A 16,991-nucleotide genomic window follows, 5' to 3' on the forward strand; every position below is an offset into this window, starting at 1 on the left:
AGAAAAGTGGTTTCTGGTTTTTAATACACCGGGAAACTGCCCATGGTTTTTAAGTTGGGATATTAGTTGTACCGTTGTAGTGAAGGGATAGAGTCCACAGGTTTTACAAAGATAGTCTTTGGTAGAGCCACACTGTTTTTATTAGTTGTTTTGGAAAACTACGGTCATGCTGGGTGGTTTTGGGATGTGATGACGTGCACTTTGAATTAAGGCCTTTGTAATCTATTGTTAATTACCATTAATTTTTCCATTTAAAGAGAAAGTAGTACTTTTAAAGGTGAAATTAATTGTCAACCATCGTTAATCACCATTCATTAAGAGGGTAAATTCTAAAGGTATGTTCGTTATCATTTTTGTTTTATCGGTCTATGACGGTCGTTAAACTATAATCCCGTTTAACGAATACGTCTTTTATATGTTCTTTATCTTCATGTTTTAATGGTTTTAACGCCTTTTATAACGTTCTTTTAACGGTTTTATCTTGTGTCGTTAAGCCCGAATCCAATATTCTAGATTTTGCATCAAACTATATAACTCCCTCTATATTTATTTCAGAAATACACTTTTCTTATTCGATCATATTTTATTATTAGATACACTTTTTTTTTTGGCATGTAATATCTCTATTATATAAGTGAAGAGCTGAGGTTATTATGCTAAATCCACTTTTGATGTCCCCTGGGATTAGACTAAACTACCTTCTACATAAAAATATTGTGTAATTATATTTACCTAAATTAGATCATTATTAGTGGATGTGTATATATGTTATCCATGCAATGAACAAAACTCACGGATTACAAAATCTTTTACGATGGAGTGGAAATGATAAAGGAGAGATTGGACAGAGCAATGGCAAATGCGAGAATGTTGGATACCTTCCCGAATATGCAAGTATTACACTTACCTCGTACACACTCTGACCATGCTCCTATTATTGTCTCTTTATTTAATGATTATTGTTCGGGTCCATTTCCGTTTCGGTGTAAGGAAGTTTGGATAGAATACCCGGAATTTAAAGATTTTTTCGTTAAAAGTTGGAATAATGATAACAATGACTTCCTTATGGGTAGGAAAACGTTTCTAGCAGGTATTAAAAATTGGAATACTAATGTGTTTGGTAATTTACATCTCACTAAAAAGCGTCTTCTAGCTCGTATTAATGGAATTCAGGTTGCCTTAGCTAGACATCACTCTTCTTTTTTGATCAATCTAGAAAAAACACTTCTTAAAGAACTTAATGATATTTTCCGTAAGGAACGTTTGATTTGGGCCCAAAAGGCTGGTATGAATTGGAAAAAATTTGGGGATTTTAATACTAGATACTTCCACTTAATGGCGAAAATAAGAAAAACTAGAGGAAATTTTTTGGCTTTGAAGGGTTTAGATGGGAATTGGGTTTCAGATACTCTGGCTTTAAAGAGCATGGCTAACACTTATTTTAGAAAGATGTTTCAAACAACCCATAATATGAGTAGGAGATTGGCTAATTTAAGTAGCATTAATAAGATAACGGATCAGGATAGTATTGCTCTGCTTAGGCCCATTACAGATGTGGAAGTGAAGATTAATCTTTTTCAAATGGACCCAATTAAAAGGCCAGGACCAGATGGGATCCAACCACTGTTTTATCAAACTTTTTGGGCTCAAGTTGGGCCGAGTATAGTAAAGTTCTGCAGCAATTGTTTTAGTTCAGCCACTATTCCAGAGGATATTAATGATTCCTATATAACTCTAATTCCTAAGTCAGATCAACCGGAAAGTATGTCGGATTTTAGACCAATAGGGTTGTGTAATACTATTTATAAATTAGTCACTAAAATTATCACGAACCGCCTTAGACCCATTCTAAATAATTTAATAAGTCCGCTTCAATCAAGTTTTATTAAGGGGAGGGGTATTGAGGATAATGTGATCGTTGTAAAGGAAGTAGCACATCATTTTCATAAATCCAGAAAAGGGAAGAATATAATGTCCTTGAAATTAGATTTAACTAAAGCCTATGATAGTCTTGAGTGGAGTTTCATTAGAGATACTTTAATTAGCTATAATTTCCCATTAAAAATAATTGATTTAATAATGTGCTGCATCACTACTCCAAATATTGCTGTTTTATGGAATGGTGAAATCACGGAGAACTTTAGACCCTCAAGAGGCATACGGCAGGGTGATCCTTTGTCGTCTTACATTTTTGTTTTATGCTTGGATAGGCTATCTATGTTAATTGAAGAAAGAGTGGAAAGAGGAGAGTGGATTCCATTAAAATTAACTAAGAATATTTCTCTTTCTCATGTGTTTTATGCGGATGACGTCTTTTTATTTGGGTCAGCTACATCCCAAAATATGGAGATTATTATGCAAACAATTGCTGATTTTGGGACTATGTCAGGTTTAAAAGTTAATATGAAGAAATCTTCAATTATTTTCCCAATTAAAATGAATCATATTATCAGAAACACTATTGCTAATCCTTATGGGTTACGCATTTCAACTTGTTTTGGAAAGTATTTAGGAGTGGATATAAGGCCTAACAAATTAAAAATTAACAATTATTTTGGACTCCTAGATAAGACTATGGATAGAATAAAGGGTTGGCAAGCTAAGTTGTTAAATATGGCGGGAAGGTGTACCCTTATTAAATCAGTTTTAAATACCTACCCACTTTATACTATGCAAACTAATATCATTCCGAGTAATGTGATAGATAGAATAGAAAAGTCTTGTCGAAAGTTTTTATGGAACAAAGTGGATAGAACTAGATATCTCGCCCGTATTTCTTGGAATAAAATCACAATTCCGATGGGGTTGGGGGGCTTGGGCATAAAAAAGCTAAAGGAATGGAATATTTGTTTTATGGCAAAGTTGGGCTGAAAATTATTAACTTCGCCGGAAAAATTGTGGGTTCGCATTTTCAAGGACAAATATGTTAAAAATGGATCCTTTTTTGATTGTATGTCAAACCCAGGGTACTCTCCGATATGGAGGGACATTTTAAAAGGTCGGGATCTATTAGAAAAGGGAATAAAAATTGGAATTGGGGATGGGAAGTCTACTTCACTTTGGTATCACCATTGGGTCGGGTCTGGACCATTGTATAAATTAATAAATAAGGATATTCCGGATGCGGTGGGACATTTGTATGTGTGTGATATTATAAAAAAAAGGAGCCTGGAATTTTCAGAAAGTGGCCCATATATTGCATGATCCTATTAAAACTGAAATTCTAGCTACACCATTGGCCAAAGTGTCCCAAGGCAAAGATTTCTACACTTGGGTTGATTCAAAGAATGGAAATTTTAGTATTAAGTCAGCTTATTTCCTCCTTTGCAATTCCTTTTCTGATTTCCCTTACGGCTCTAATATTAAAGTATCTTGGAAATCTCTGTGGAAAATTCCTTCACCATTCAAGTATAGAATGTTGTTATGGAATTGTGTACACCAAATCTTGCCAGTTGCAGATACCTTATCAAAATATATATATTCCATTTCTGGACAATGCTGTAGATGCTCTTTTGCTACAGAAACTCACCTGCACTTATTTTGTGATTGTGGGGATTCTAGCATCCTTTGGAATTTCATTTTCCAACGTATTTCAGTAGCCAGGGAAGTGTGCTTACATTCTTTTTTTAATTCCAATTGGCAACAATGGATGCAGTATAATCTTAGTTTAAGCAAGGACTGGAAAGTGGTTTTCATTGTGGTTGTGTGGCATATTTGGAAAGCTCGCAATAGAGCAGTTTTTGACTTGAAAATGATCAAGCCATTCTCTGTTTATAATGCCTTCTATGTGGACTATAGGGAAACTAACTCAATGGTGCAGGCTAAGGTTGCAGGTAACTGGTTGCAGAAGGCTCCAGCTTGGAAGCCTCCAGCTCCTGGTTTTTTGAAACTTAACATTGATGGCAGTTGGAAAGAGAAAGATGAAGCTGGGGGTGGAGGTGTTTTTAGAAGCGAAAGAGGGAACTGGTATATTGGATTTGCAAGCAAATACAATGCCATTACTCCACTTGCAGCAGAACTGTACGCATTAAGGGAGGGTCTTCAGATGGCACTAGATTATGGGGTGCAAAAACTCGAAGTGGAGACTGATGCAGAATTGTTGATTAAGCTTTTGACAGCTATGGAAGACTATTATCATCATGAGTTAGCTCCAGTTATCAAGGATGTGGCTTGTCTTATGACAAGGTTTAGTTCTTTTTCAATCACTCATCTCCCCAGGTTGTTCAACAAGCTCGCACATTGTTTGGGACAATATGCAATATCTATGGCATTGGGTCATAAAGTTTTTCTCAATCCACCACCGTTCACAGATGTGGTGTATCAGACACAACTCAAACAGGCAAAGGACAGTTTGAAGGAGATGGGGAATCTTCATCTGGAGCACAGAGCAAGACACAGGTTATTGATTTGGAGATCCCACCACCACCAGAGACAGTGCCGTCCACAACAATAACAACAGAGATTATGTTTGGTACAATCCCTACCAAAGTCACAACCCAGTTGGTCAATGTCAAAAGGAAATCGGAGGCACAGCAAGGACAGTCGTCGAATGTTAAGGAATGAGTTGGGTGTTTTAGTGTTCCTCCTTTCTTCTTTAGATGAAATCGTTTAAAGGGCAAATAGTTAGTAGAGGGGGACCTGTTTTTTGGGTAGGAATTAGGATTCGTAATCTATCTAGCTTTTACTACTACGGGCTACAAGTTTTTGGTGTTCCGCCCGTAGCTTTTGTAAGATGGGATTGTGCTTTCATGTTTTAATATAATATAATATCTTCTCTTTTGCGTAAAAAAAAAGAGTATAGAAAGAAGCAAGCTGCATCAAAATAAATAAATTCACACGAAATCAAAACAATGTACAGGAATTAAAGACCATCAAAATTGGAAATCCATAGCTGAATACACAACAAATCGGTAATTGAAAGGTCATAATTTGATGAAATGATCTCCTAAACTGATAACTGGATGCTTATTCCGACAAATTTCAACAAGATGCAGAGGATTCGAGTCTCTTTGAGAGGAAAAAAACGGAAGAGAGGTAGGAATTATTTGTCACCATTTTCTATCATATCCTCCAACTTCGTTGATGTTGCTGGTGTTGTTGTTGTGTTGTTATCACCAAAAGGTTGAGAGCGACGAAGAGGTGAGAGAAATACAGTAAACGAATGTGAATGTTGGTGTTTTTTCTCCAACTTACATATGTCTTTCGAGTTATACACGGGCATACCGCTTACGGTCCTTAGGCCTTCCCTCGGCTTGGGTGTACGGCTGTACGTGCATGACCTTATTGTTTTATAGAATATATTTATTAAGTAAATTTGGGTTTGAGTAATTTGGTGAAAGAATATTTAATTTAATGATATTGATAAATAATATGTGTAGTTTTGGGTTTCATAACGGACGAAAATAAGATAAGTTCCGTAAGATTGAAGGTCGAAATGAAGAGCATAAAGACAATCACATATGTACACACCAAATTCATGTCTCCCCTTAAGGGCCGATGACGAAACCATTAGCCTAGCGCCAAGATTGGTACAGCTCCGAGTGGATGTCCCAATTGCTAAATATTCTAAGTCCAACCCCCAAGTCCGTTCCCATTCCGGAACTTGGTAAAAAATTCAAATCCTAAAAAAATATTTAAATTTCAAGTACAAACTGTAATACCCCGAAATTTTAAACTCGGTTTACTAAAATTAAAAATATTTATTAACTTGATTTCGTTTTAAATAAATTACGAATAATCGATTTCGTTATTTTAATCGTTTTTACGATTTATTTTAAACGATAAATTTATAAACGAAAATTATTTATTTTTCGTTAACGATAATTTTTTTATAAGAAATTATTTTAATTAAACATTTCTATTTTTAGCAATTTCTGAAAATTACAAACAATTTCTAAATTTTGCCTAATATTGTGAAATTATTAAAATATCCCTCAAGAACAAAAAAAAAAAAAAAAAAAATATCCATTTTTGCTTTATTCCCTTGCTCTCCACGTATAAACCAGGAAGTCAAGGCTTCCTTCCTTCCCACAATTCAGTCCAAATGCAGATACTTGGACCCCAAGCACACTTCCTTGTTCATCACACTTCTCATATACAAATTCAGAAATTAAGATGGAATTTCAACAACAAACCAAATACAATTTCAATTTCAATCTCACTCCTTGATTTTCTGTGATTCAATCCAACCCCCACGGGTTGGATCTTCGCACGGACTTTTACTCACTTGAAACTTGTAACTATTTTTTTGAGGGAGAAACTACAATTTTTCAAACAAATGATAAGTTACATTAAGCACAATTGCACAAGCTGCTATTATAATGCTTAAAAGAAAAAATAACGGCAATCTACACGAATGCATATATTTACAAAGAGAATGCCAATTTAAACCCGCAAACGAATGGTTTCATCTAAGATGGACCAATAATTTTTCTGTCTAAAATTGTAGAAAATAGTCTCTCATAACTGAAACCATTTTCCAAAAATTTAAAATAGTCTATCATCACCCCCTTGTTTAACATGGTCCCTTTTCACCTTATAATCCAATCCTTTGATAGAATATCTTATTGTTGAATTCTGCACATTGATTTCAATAATAATTTATCAACTATCAACTGCTCATATATACATATAAATGAAATTCAACTTAAAATAGAGTGAAACAGATAGAAAGTCACCAGAGATCTCGAGGCAATCGAGAACGTCCAATTGTGCCTTGATAGTTTGGGATGAGAAATGCAATCCAAGTGAGTATCTGAAAGTGAGGTACTTATAAGGGATGTTGAATTTGTAAGGGATGTTATTAGTTAAATGACAAACTCATTTCAGTTACATTGGAAGGGAAGGTGGAGGGAGAAGATGAGAAGATTAGGAATTGAAGAAATTAATTAATTAATTCATTGAATTAAATTGAATTAAATTTGGAGGTTATAGAAGCGGAAAGGGAGGATTGAAGACCACGTGTCTTCAAAATGTTACTGCTTACGTGTCCGCCACATGTCTTCAAAATGATGTTGCTTATGTCTCCTTAAAATGGAGATGGTTATGTATTTTAAATACTAGGTATTGATGAGTAATGGTAGAAATCTTAGTTTAGCTTTTGTAAAATAAAATTTAAAACTTTGGTATCAAATGAATAAGAAACGTGTAACAGTAGGAATTAAGAAACTTTTGGGCTTTTTAAAAAAAAACAATAAAATGGGCTTTTAACACGGTGCAACATCAACCAGAGATGTTGCCGGCAAGGTGGACTCGGCAATAGGAAGCAGGTGGCACCGAGTGGGAGGTGGTGGCTGGATTTGACGGCAGAAGGTGGTGGCTCGGCGGTGGCCAATGGGTGGCTCCGCGGTGGTAGAACGGAGGAGAGAGAAAATGGGTATCCATTAATGGTGAAAAACCAAGGAAATAAATAGAGAGGGCAAACAAATTAAGCTTGTAATTAAATACAATCAGAATATTAATTGGTTTTTAGCTTGAAGAACATTGGAGTTTCAATGGCTATTTATAGGAATTTCTTAACATGGTGAGTCATGGAAGAAGATGAAGAATTTAGACAATTGTCAATCAAGTTATCTGGGTTTTTGACACGCATAGAGAATGAGAGTGAATTGCCATGAACTTGGACAGATTTCATGAAGAAAGAGAAGTCAAAACTTCTGTTGGCTCAAGTGTATAATTACACGTATAAAGAAGGAGAAAGAGAATTGAATTTTGGTCCTTTAATTGACCAAGGGCATAAAATGTAATTTCAGAGATTAAAATGAATAATCAGATTTTGGAGAATAAAAGTTGGCTTAAAAGAGAAAACTCATGTATGAAAATAAATTGGGCTCAAATAATTCTTATTATGTCACAATAAAAAAGTTAGACATAATAATATATTTAAAGTAGATCGGAAAAAAAGGACGTAATTACGTTAGTAATCGTAATTACCGAATAATAAAACAAGCTTAAAAATACGGGGTGTTACAGATCATGTCCATATCAGAATTGATTTGTACAGATCATGTCCAGATCAAAACTGGTTTGTAAAGATCATGGCCAGATCAGAACTGATCTGTACATATCATTCCCAAATCAGAACTGATCTATACAAATCATGTCCAAATCAAAATTGATGTGTATAGATCATGTCCAGATCAGAATTGATATACACGGATCATATCCAGATCATAACCGATATGTCCAGATGAGAACCCATACGTGTAGATTATAACCCATATATTCGGATCGATTTATCTAGATCATGTCTAAATCTGTACTGATTTGTCAAGATCATGTCCATATCAAAACTCATATGTCCAGATCATGTCCAAATTTGAATCGATCTATTTCGATCAAAACCGATCTGGCCATATCATGTCCAGATCAAAACTGCTCTATATAGATCATGTCCAAATCTGTACTGATCATGTTCATAATAGAACCGATCTGTCCAGATCAGAACCAAATTTGTACATATCATCCCCAAATCAGAACCGATCTGCACAGATCATACCCAGATTAGAACTGATATGTCTAGATCATAACCGATCTATCTAGATCATGTCCAGCTCTATCTAATATAAGGAATAGTTAAATCATGAGCAAAGTCAAATAAATAATAACAATATTATAAATTTGTGTCATTTATTTTACACGTAAGTCGTTTAACATTAATAAATGTAGATTTTTGTTTAAACTTAATTCTGAAAAATCAGATCAGATCAGACCAGATCAGATCAGAAAAAATAAGTTCATATCTTATCAGTTCAGAAAAAATAAGTTCAAATCAGACCAGACCATATTAGATCAAGAGCAATAAGATGAACTAAACGGGACTTAAACAGTAGAAAACAGAAAACATTCAAATGGCATTCCTCCATCCATACTTTAACCCTACATTCAAAGGGCTTTAATACCTATATTTATTAAAGCAGATATATTGATTAAAGCAAAGTGATAGGAATGTGACCAATTCAAAATTCCAACCCTCACCTCTCATGTAAAGTTATTTAAGGAAACTCAGGCATTAAAAAAATAGAAAAATAAAAAGTCAGCAAAAGTCTTCATACATAATTAATTGGAAAACTAAATTGAAAATAAGAATAATTAAGATATTAGGCAGGAAATAATAAGGAAACAATTTAAAAATACACTTTTAAATTTCGTTAGAAATATTAGGTTACAAAATAGAAACATTATTGTTATTAATTTGATCAAGTAAACTCCTTTATCATGTACGTAGTACTCTTTTATAACTGATCTAAAACAACTTACACATCTCTTTTATGGTTAATGACATAGCCTACACATTAGCCGGCCTTTTATGGTTAATATATTATCTATAATCAAATTTTTATCAGATTACATGGATGATCATTATCAGAAGACAATATTACTTTTTGTATCATTGTTGTTTTATTTATGCTCATGTGTGGGAGGTTACACTCGTCATACAAAAAGTCAACTTGAGAGTTCGTTAATTTGTTGTGATTGGTCAATGACCATTCCAAAGATAAGGGTGGAAAAGTCCAACATAGATGGAATTTGGTGTTCATGGATAAATATGTATGACGGAAATCATAATCTATATTCATATTTTTTTAGGCCTTTTTTAGTTTTGGAACTAAATATTTAACTTTCAATTTGTGATGGACTGCTGGGTGATGAGGTATGATGTGGCCTAGACTAAAAGCCCCCTAAAGGTGACACGTGGCTCCCTAATGATGAAATAGGCACTTAAGAAATGTCTTATTGAAGAAAAGCCCAAAAGACTGATCCAACTCAGAAAGGCACTCCCAGTCTCAGAGAGCATCCTCTAAACGGACACATGTTCCAATCCTAGAGATCATCCAATCATGCAGCTAGGGTTTAAGGATCAATTCCCAAGAAACCCTAGCCCTATAAATAGTTCAGATCCCAAGGTGAAAGGGGCATTCAATTCATTCCCACTTACCTTAAACTATCTTTGCTCTGCCTTCTCTCTACAAATTACTTCTCTCTCTAGCCAATACTTACTTAGGCATCAGAGGGAATATTTCTACGGGAATATTCTTGTTTTGTAGGTTGCAGGAAGATCGTGCCAACGCATACTTGATACCTCCGAGGAACGCGTGACACATCATCACCATAAAAGATCCCACAACAAGGTGCAAGTGACTTGTTTGACAATATCATTGATAAATATGGACATTGTGAAAGAAGAAAAAGTGTATTCTATTGTAAATTTGGAGATATTGCCATTAGATACGAGTTATAAATATATTTCGGATAATTATAGATTGAATTTGGTGAAAAAAACTGAGATCGTGAGGGTACTTGATGAATGATGATGTTGAAGACATACCACGATAAATTTCCGATTGAAAGACTTCGATAGCGTGTCACAATACTTTAACAAGAAAAATCCACCACACGTTGGTATGTACTCTTTATTTAATTCAAATAAGATTATAGTTTAAACCTTTTTTTATATTAGCATCAAATTAATTAAAAACATGCTACAATGTGGAGCCTACTTTATCAAATTAAAAAAAATTGTGTTTACGTTAGTGGGTTCATCCTCTCAAGCTGTCTAACAAAGACAATAAGTTAATTAAGTTCGTGCATTTGCATAAGATTTTTTCTAATTCGACTAATTCCTAATCACTAACTGGTGAACGAGTCGTCGAATAATGGTTCCATATTTATTGGTTTGGAAAAATTACAAGCAGACCATTTAGTTAATTTTAATAATATAGATGTGATGCATTAGTACGAGCAATTATATATTATGACATTGTTGAGCATACTACTAATACATATTTTGGTATTGCCACTCAATAAATATTGTTGTTAACATTGTCGATTAAAATATTTGTCATACTTTTTATAGATACCCGTGCAATAGCATGGGCAGAGACTAGTTAATGACATTACAGGAGTATTGATTGTATTAGGCAACAATTATTTAGGAACCGAGAGTAGTTATTAAATTTCGCATTTTCAAAATGGTTCTTCGTAAAACTAAGTACTTTGTAATACTTTTGTTATTATACTCCCCCCGTATATTTTCTTGTAGTCACACTTACCATTTCCTACCGTATTTTTTTAGGAGTCATGCTTTTATTTTTAGTAATTTTCTACCCCACTTTGTAATTATTTAATACGAAGTATATATAATTTTCTAGGAACCACCACTACAATAAACTCTCTTTCTACTTTGATTAAAATATCATCTTTTTTTCTATATGTTTATCACGGGAGATGATACACATACCCCGTGGGTATGTAGACCCCTTATACCCTGGTAGGTGATTGGTCCAACTCAGCTTAAGAAATTTCATGAAGGAGGAAAATGGGGGGACAAATTGGGGTAATGGCGCCATTTAGCTTACACAAGTGGGAGTTTTAGCGCCTAGAATTAAGTGAAGAACTGAGCACCAATTTTTTCATAAAAAAATAATTAATCGAAAAATATAAAACTCACCGACGCCGATCATAATTCCGACCAAGTCTCAATGAAAGCATGAACCACATATTGTAATTCAAATAGAGAACTAGTTTTAACAGGTAATCTCCCTTATTTCCAGAAAATTGTTCCTTTGATCTCTTATGGTCAATTTGTGGGTGGTAATGATTTGAAGTATATGAAACAATTTGTAGCACCTATCAACATTTTATGGTTGTGTTTTTATTTCATATATTTTATATCATAGGATTTTATATTTATGTTTACATATAAATTGAAAAAAGAAATTCTCTGTATTCGGCGGAGCTATCTATGTTGGAGAACTTTTCACAGTATATGTTCATAGGAGAACAATTGGATGTCATTTTTGTTTGCCCTGGTAGAATGAATGTTATTATTGTTCCTTTGATTTAATGATGAATTTTGTCAAGGAGATGTTTCAAGAACCTACTGTGAGATCATCTTGGCCATTCTTGATTTTTTATCTGCTGTATTAATTTGTTGGCACTTAATATTGACAACGAAAATAGCTAGTTAGCAAATGTTTACTTCGTCAAAAGAACTTGATGTATATGAGTATATGCATAGATAATTGTGAAGAGACTAGTGTTTTGGTCATAATGTCATTTTGGTTATGCATACCACATGTTCCATGAAATGCTTCTTCCAATCTATTGCTTAGTTTTTGCAACCCTGATAAAGTGCTACTACTGGTTCTTACATCATCTATTGCTTAGTTTTCGTAGAATTGGGTTGTTTCACTTTCATTGCAGGTTAAATACGAGAAAATAGGTCCCTTAATTGCAAAGTTCGACTAATTATACTGGAGATCAACTAATTATGAACGTAAGTGTTGGTGGGGGAGGTGTTGCTTTTGTCGCTGTTGCAAGCAGAAATGGAGATGGTGATGTTGTCATTCCTGCTGAAGAAAAGAAATAGGAAAAGGTACTAATATTCTATTTATCAATCCTCTTTGTAGCAAAGCTAATAATTCTACATGTATAAAGTTGGCTAATATGTTTGAAATATGTTTTCTTTTTAGGAGGAAGCCGAGGAGGTCAACTCCCTCTTTGCAAAGTCCATAATCAAACTCAACGAAGAAAAATATTGTCTAATAGATCTTCAAAATGTGAAGATACACAACAATGCGATTATATTTTAGTAATAACTTTTAGAACTTAGATATTGTCTTATTGTGTAAATTTGTGGTTAAGTTTAGGAACCTATGTGTGATAGGATATTGTAGGAGTGCAGATGATAGTTTATCCGGGCTCAATTTATATGTTGTTTTACTTTCTTAGAAGAATTGTAAGCACATTTGAAATTATTTTAGTATAAATACATGTACTCGAAATTGAATTAAAATGAAGATTGTTTATTTATTTTGTCACACTTAATTGTATTAGTATGAAGAGAATGATTTTTTTTTTATATAGAAGTAATTGGTGAAGATATAAGTAAATGGTGTTTATGAGAATTGATTTTTTTTTTTTTTGAAGAGAAATTGAATTCATTTTATTATTATTGACTGTGTGAATGCATGTAATTTCCTAGAAATCTTGTTTAAACTGTTTTGTTTTGTAGTGTACCCTTGTTGTTGTTAGTTTACTTTTAATTAGTTTTATTTCAGATTTTTTTTGTATTATTGATTTTAATTTTAGTTACTAAATGTTGTTATAGTTATGATTTATTTCGTTTTAGTTAATGATAATTTTGTTTTAGTTATGAAATTTTTTATTAGTTAAGAATAAGGAAATTTTGTTTTAAATAATCCAACCTTTTATTGACTTCCCATTAATAATCTAACCTTTGAATTACTATTTAGTATTTAGTAATCCAATCTTTGCACCCCATCAACTTTCATTAAACCCATATGATCGAAAATCGGCCAAAAAGGTCAACTTTATTTTTTGCTGCCTCCTTCCTTCCTCTTCTCTTTTCTTTCTTTCTTCCCCCGCCTTATCTTTCTTATTGACCTGTCAAAGATAACTGTTCTTGGAAGGAGCATTTTGTTCTTTTACAATTCCAATTTGCATCTTACGACCTAAAAATCACTACGCTCGAATTCCCTTTATTTTCCCCAAATTTGAGAACCTAATAAGCACATACAGAGAAAATAATTTCAAGCAAATTGAAAATTTTGTAGAAATGGACTCCTGAATTTAGTTGAACCCATTAAACCCCATTTTCAGAAATTACTGTATAATTTTTGGGTTTATTTGTTACTAATAGTATTTTAATAGAGAATTAGATTGTAGTTTGGGGTTTATTTGTTGTTGATTTCAATATTGCATAATAACTAAATTTTAATTTGTGGGATTCCATTATTGTTGATAATATTGGGTTAATTAACAAATAAAAGTATATTTTTTGTTAGGAGAAAATTCATGAGGAAGGACTGAAGGAGTTATTTTGGACAAATTCTACCTAGGGTCAAATTTGTCGGAGGGGGTGTTAACAATCCGAATGAGCAAGATAATACAAAGTTGATGGGAACAAAGATGAAAAACTCTTACGGAAAGGGGGGAAAGGGTAATATATTATTAAGCAATAATGTAGTGTATGATAATGTGTATACAATGAGCAATAATTTGCTATTTATACATGAGTAATTGAATTGCAATCATAAAAACCATCATTAAACCAAGGAATTATTGCATGTAACCCCCTACCCTTTAATGATTGTAACCTTCTCTTGATTTCAGCCTTGCATTTAATTATTGTAACCATCCATTGATTTCCTCTTTGCTTTCAATGTTGTTTTGATGGCTTCCATATGACCCTTTGAATGGTCCATCTTGCCACGTCACGAGGAGGGTATTTTTTCGCCCCCAACAATTGTCCCCAAACCCATTTTCGAATTCTTCCGAGAAGCTCAAATGAGAGAATGGTTTAATATATAAAAAAGAAGGAAAATAACTTCCTGACTTCTTACCAACCGGCAAGATGTAATGATGAAAATAAGAATGCCAACGGATCCTGAGAAAATGACAACATTAACAGGTAAACAATTAGCGTTAGTATGTAATTTAAAATAAATAAGTAGAAGATATAGGGTGACGAGACTGATTCGTCCATAGTTGGCTTTTTTATAGGGGCTGGTAGGTCGTCCAGCTAGAGGTTGAGGAGCTGAAGCCGTCAGTTGATGTTGTAACTCCGAGTGACGACATAGAGGTGTTTTCTGCTGAAAATGTCGAGTTGAAAGCATCGCTGGACAAGGTTAAGAAGAAAAATTGGGAGTGTGCCGATTATTACATGTGGAAGACCATGTACGACTTGATGAAATAATTCTTGGATGGGAAGCATAATGGTTAGCCTCCTCAAGCTGATACCGACAAATTTCGTCGAGCATCCCTGATGAGTATGTCCCCCCTGGTGCCGAGTATGGCGATGATGATGTTGAGATAGGCGCAACTTCCACAAGTCCCAACACCAACGTCGAGACGGTACCAGGTGATGGTGAACAAACAGAGAATGCCGACTTCGATGTTCAGCCTGAGTTTGAAGAAGGAGTATTTTGGATGGCAAGCAGGATGGTTGGACCCCTCAGGCCGATACCGACAATTTTCATCGAGAATTCGCTAATGAGTATGTCCCCCCTGGTGCCGAAGATGACGATGATGATGTTGAGGTAGGCGCAAACTGCTACTAGCCCCAACACCATCGTGGAGGCGGCACCAGGTAAAGGTGAACAAGCAGAGAATGCCGACCTCAATGTGCAGCCTAAGTAGGCCCTTCCTTCTGTTGTAAAAATGGTTTAATTGTTTGTAGTTGGATAATGTTTGTTTTTGGTTGGCTCAAGAGGGTCAGCAAGATATTTGGTTGTGTTCGCATTAATGGCGGAAGTTTGTAGGTGTAATGGTTTGTTGGCGTCTTTGTGTCGGCTTTTTTGTGTTTGCAGATTGTGGACTCTTCACCCTGTTGTTGCGACGACTTCAACCCCGCAACTGTTTCATTTTGTACTTGTATGTGAATGTAAACATATGTCCGTTATGTAAATAAAATGTAAGATGTAAATGTAAGATGTAAGATGTAAGATGTAAGATGTAAGATATAATTCGTATTCTGTAAATGTAAATTGTAAATTGTAAAATGTAAAATGTAAATGGTAACGTTGTAACTGTAAGTGTAACATTGTAACTGTAAATGTAACTTCATAATTGTAAGTGTAACTTTGTAATTTTAAGTGTAACTTTGTAAATTGTAAGACGTCGAAACAAAGTGGTAAGAAAATATTCCAGGCATTTTTTGTTTTCCAATATGTGTTCTTTTGGTCATCCCCACTTTGAATACTGCACTCGTCTTGTTAACTTGCACCAAATTCCTTATCTACCAAGATAATGTCGTACTGTCAATAGAACAAAGCGTGAGGATTGGCCGTTGGGTTAGCAACCGACCCTCCGATTCTTAAGTCAGTAGGAGATTACTTGGGATAAATCAAAATTTTGACAAGAGATAAGTTTAGAGGGTACTTGACAAAGCCAGGATGTGTTGACGAGATCATGTTGTTAGGATTTGTGTAATGTCTTTATACACCTTGAAGTTATTCCAGGTTGGGTCATCAAGACTGTGCGTTCTACAAGACGAGCCAGAGGCGTTAGGATTGGCCGTTAGGTGTGCCAACGGTCCTCCGATGCTTTAGTCAGTAATGGTAAGAAAATGGAAAAATAAGAAAAGAGAGGATCGAGTTGTTGAGTTACTTAGCTGGTTTGGGAATCGTCTAATGTGTGTGTTATCCTCTGCGTAGTGATTGAGACGGGTTCGTGTTGTCCCTCGTCTCGTAGTTGTCGGTTTGATTCCAGCAACAATGACCTGTTCATCTCTGCATGTGGGGTGTTTGCAAAACAGAAAAGTTAACTTTACACAATGAGTTAGAGACTAGAAATGATACAACTTTAAGTGTGTCGCGTTCCAACTTCTCGGTATTGGTTTTCCATATCTGTCTGCAGTTCGTATGCACCATGACTTGTTCCCCTTTCAACACGATAAGGGATTTCCCATGTTGGAGCCAAATTGTGATGTCATAGATCTTTGGTGCTAGGGAAGACTTTCCGTAACACCCAGTCGCTTTGCTGGAAGACTTTGGCTTGCACATTCTTATTGTAACTTCCTGCGACACTTTGTGGGTAAGATGTCATCTTGACTTTGGCAGCTTCCCTGATTTCATCGACCGCGTCGATGTCGTGAGCCAACTCTGAGTTTTTCATGTCGTCCGTCATAAGTCCATACCGTGTTGTTGGGATCTCGACTTCAGGTGGGATCGCGGCTTCACATCCGAACAATAATAAAAATGGAGTGTGGTTGGTTGTTGTTTTGAGTGTCGTCCTGCCGGACCAGAGTATCATGGGGAGTTCGTCTGCCCATTTTCCTTTAGCGTCGTCTAGCCACTTCTGGAGGTTGTTGATGGTGATCTTGTTGCTCGACTCAGCTTGACCGTTGGCCTGTGGGTATCTTGGAGTTGATGTATGCAAAGTGATGTTGTACCTGTTGTGGGCTAGGTTGCGTCCTCCCGCATGATTACCGCATTCACCATTGTGGATGTTCCTGAGTGTCTTCTCTA

At 35.0% G+C, this 16,991-nt stretch overlaps 1 long non-coding RNA gene across 1 annotated transcript; it reads left to right on the forward strand.

The window, feature by feature from the left end:
- Positions 1-11,096: 11,096 nt before the first annotated feature.
- On the forward strand, positions 11,097-12,821 carry LOC130461199 (uncharacterized). Its single transcript, XR_008921598.1, has 3 exons — positions 11,097-11,532; positions 12,205-12,376; positions 12,474-12,821. It is a non-coding gene; the product is annotated as an uncharacterized lncRNA (long non-coding RNA).
- The last annotated feature ends 4,170 nt before the right edge of the window (positions 12,822-16,991 follow it).

This window comes from Spinacia oleracea, chromosome 5, assembly GCF_020520425.1.
Source record: "Spinacia oleracea cultivar Varoflay chromosome 5, BTI_SOV_V1, whole genome shotgun sequence".
Classification (NCBI taxonomy): domain Eukaryota; kingdom Viridiplantae; phylum Streptophyta; class Magnoliopsida; order Caryophyllales; family Amaranthaceae; genus Spinacia; species Spinacia oleracea.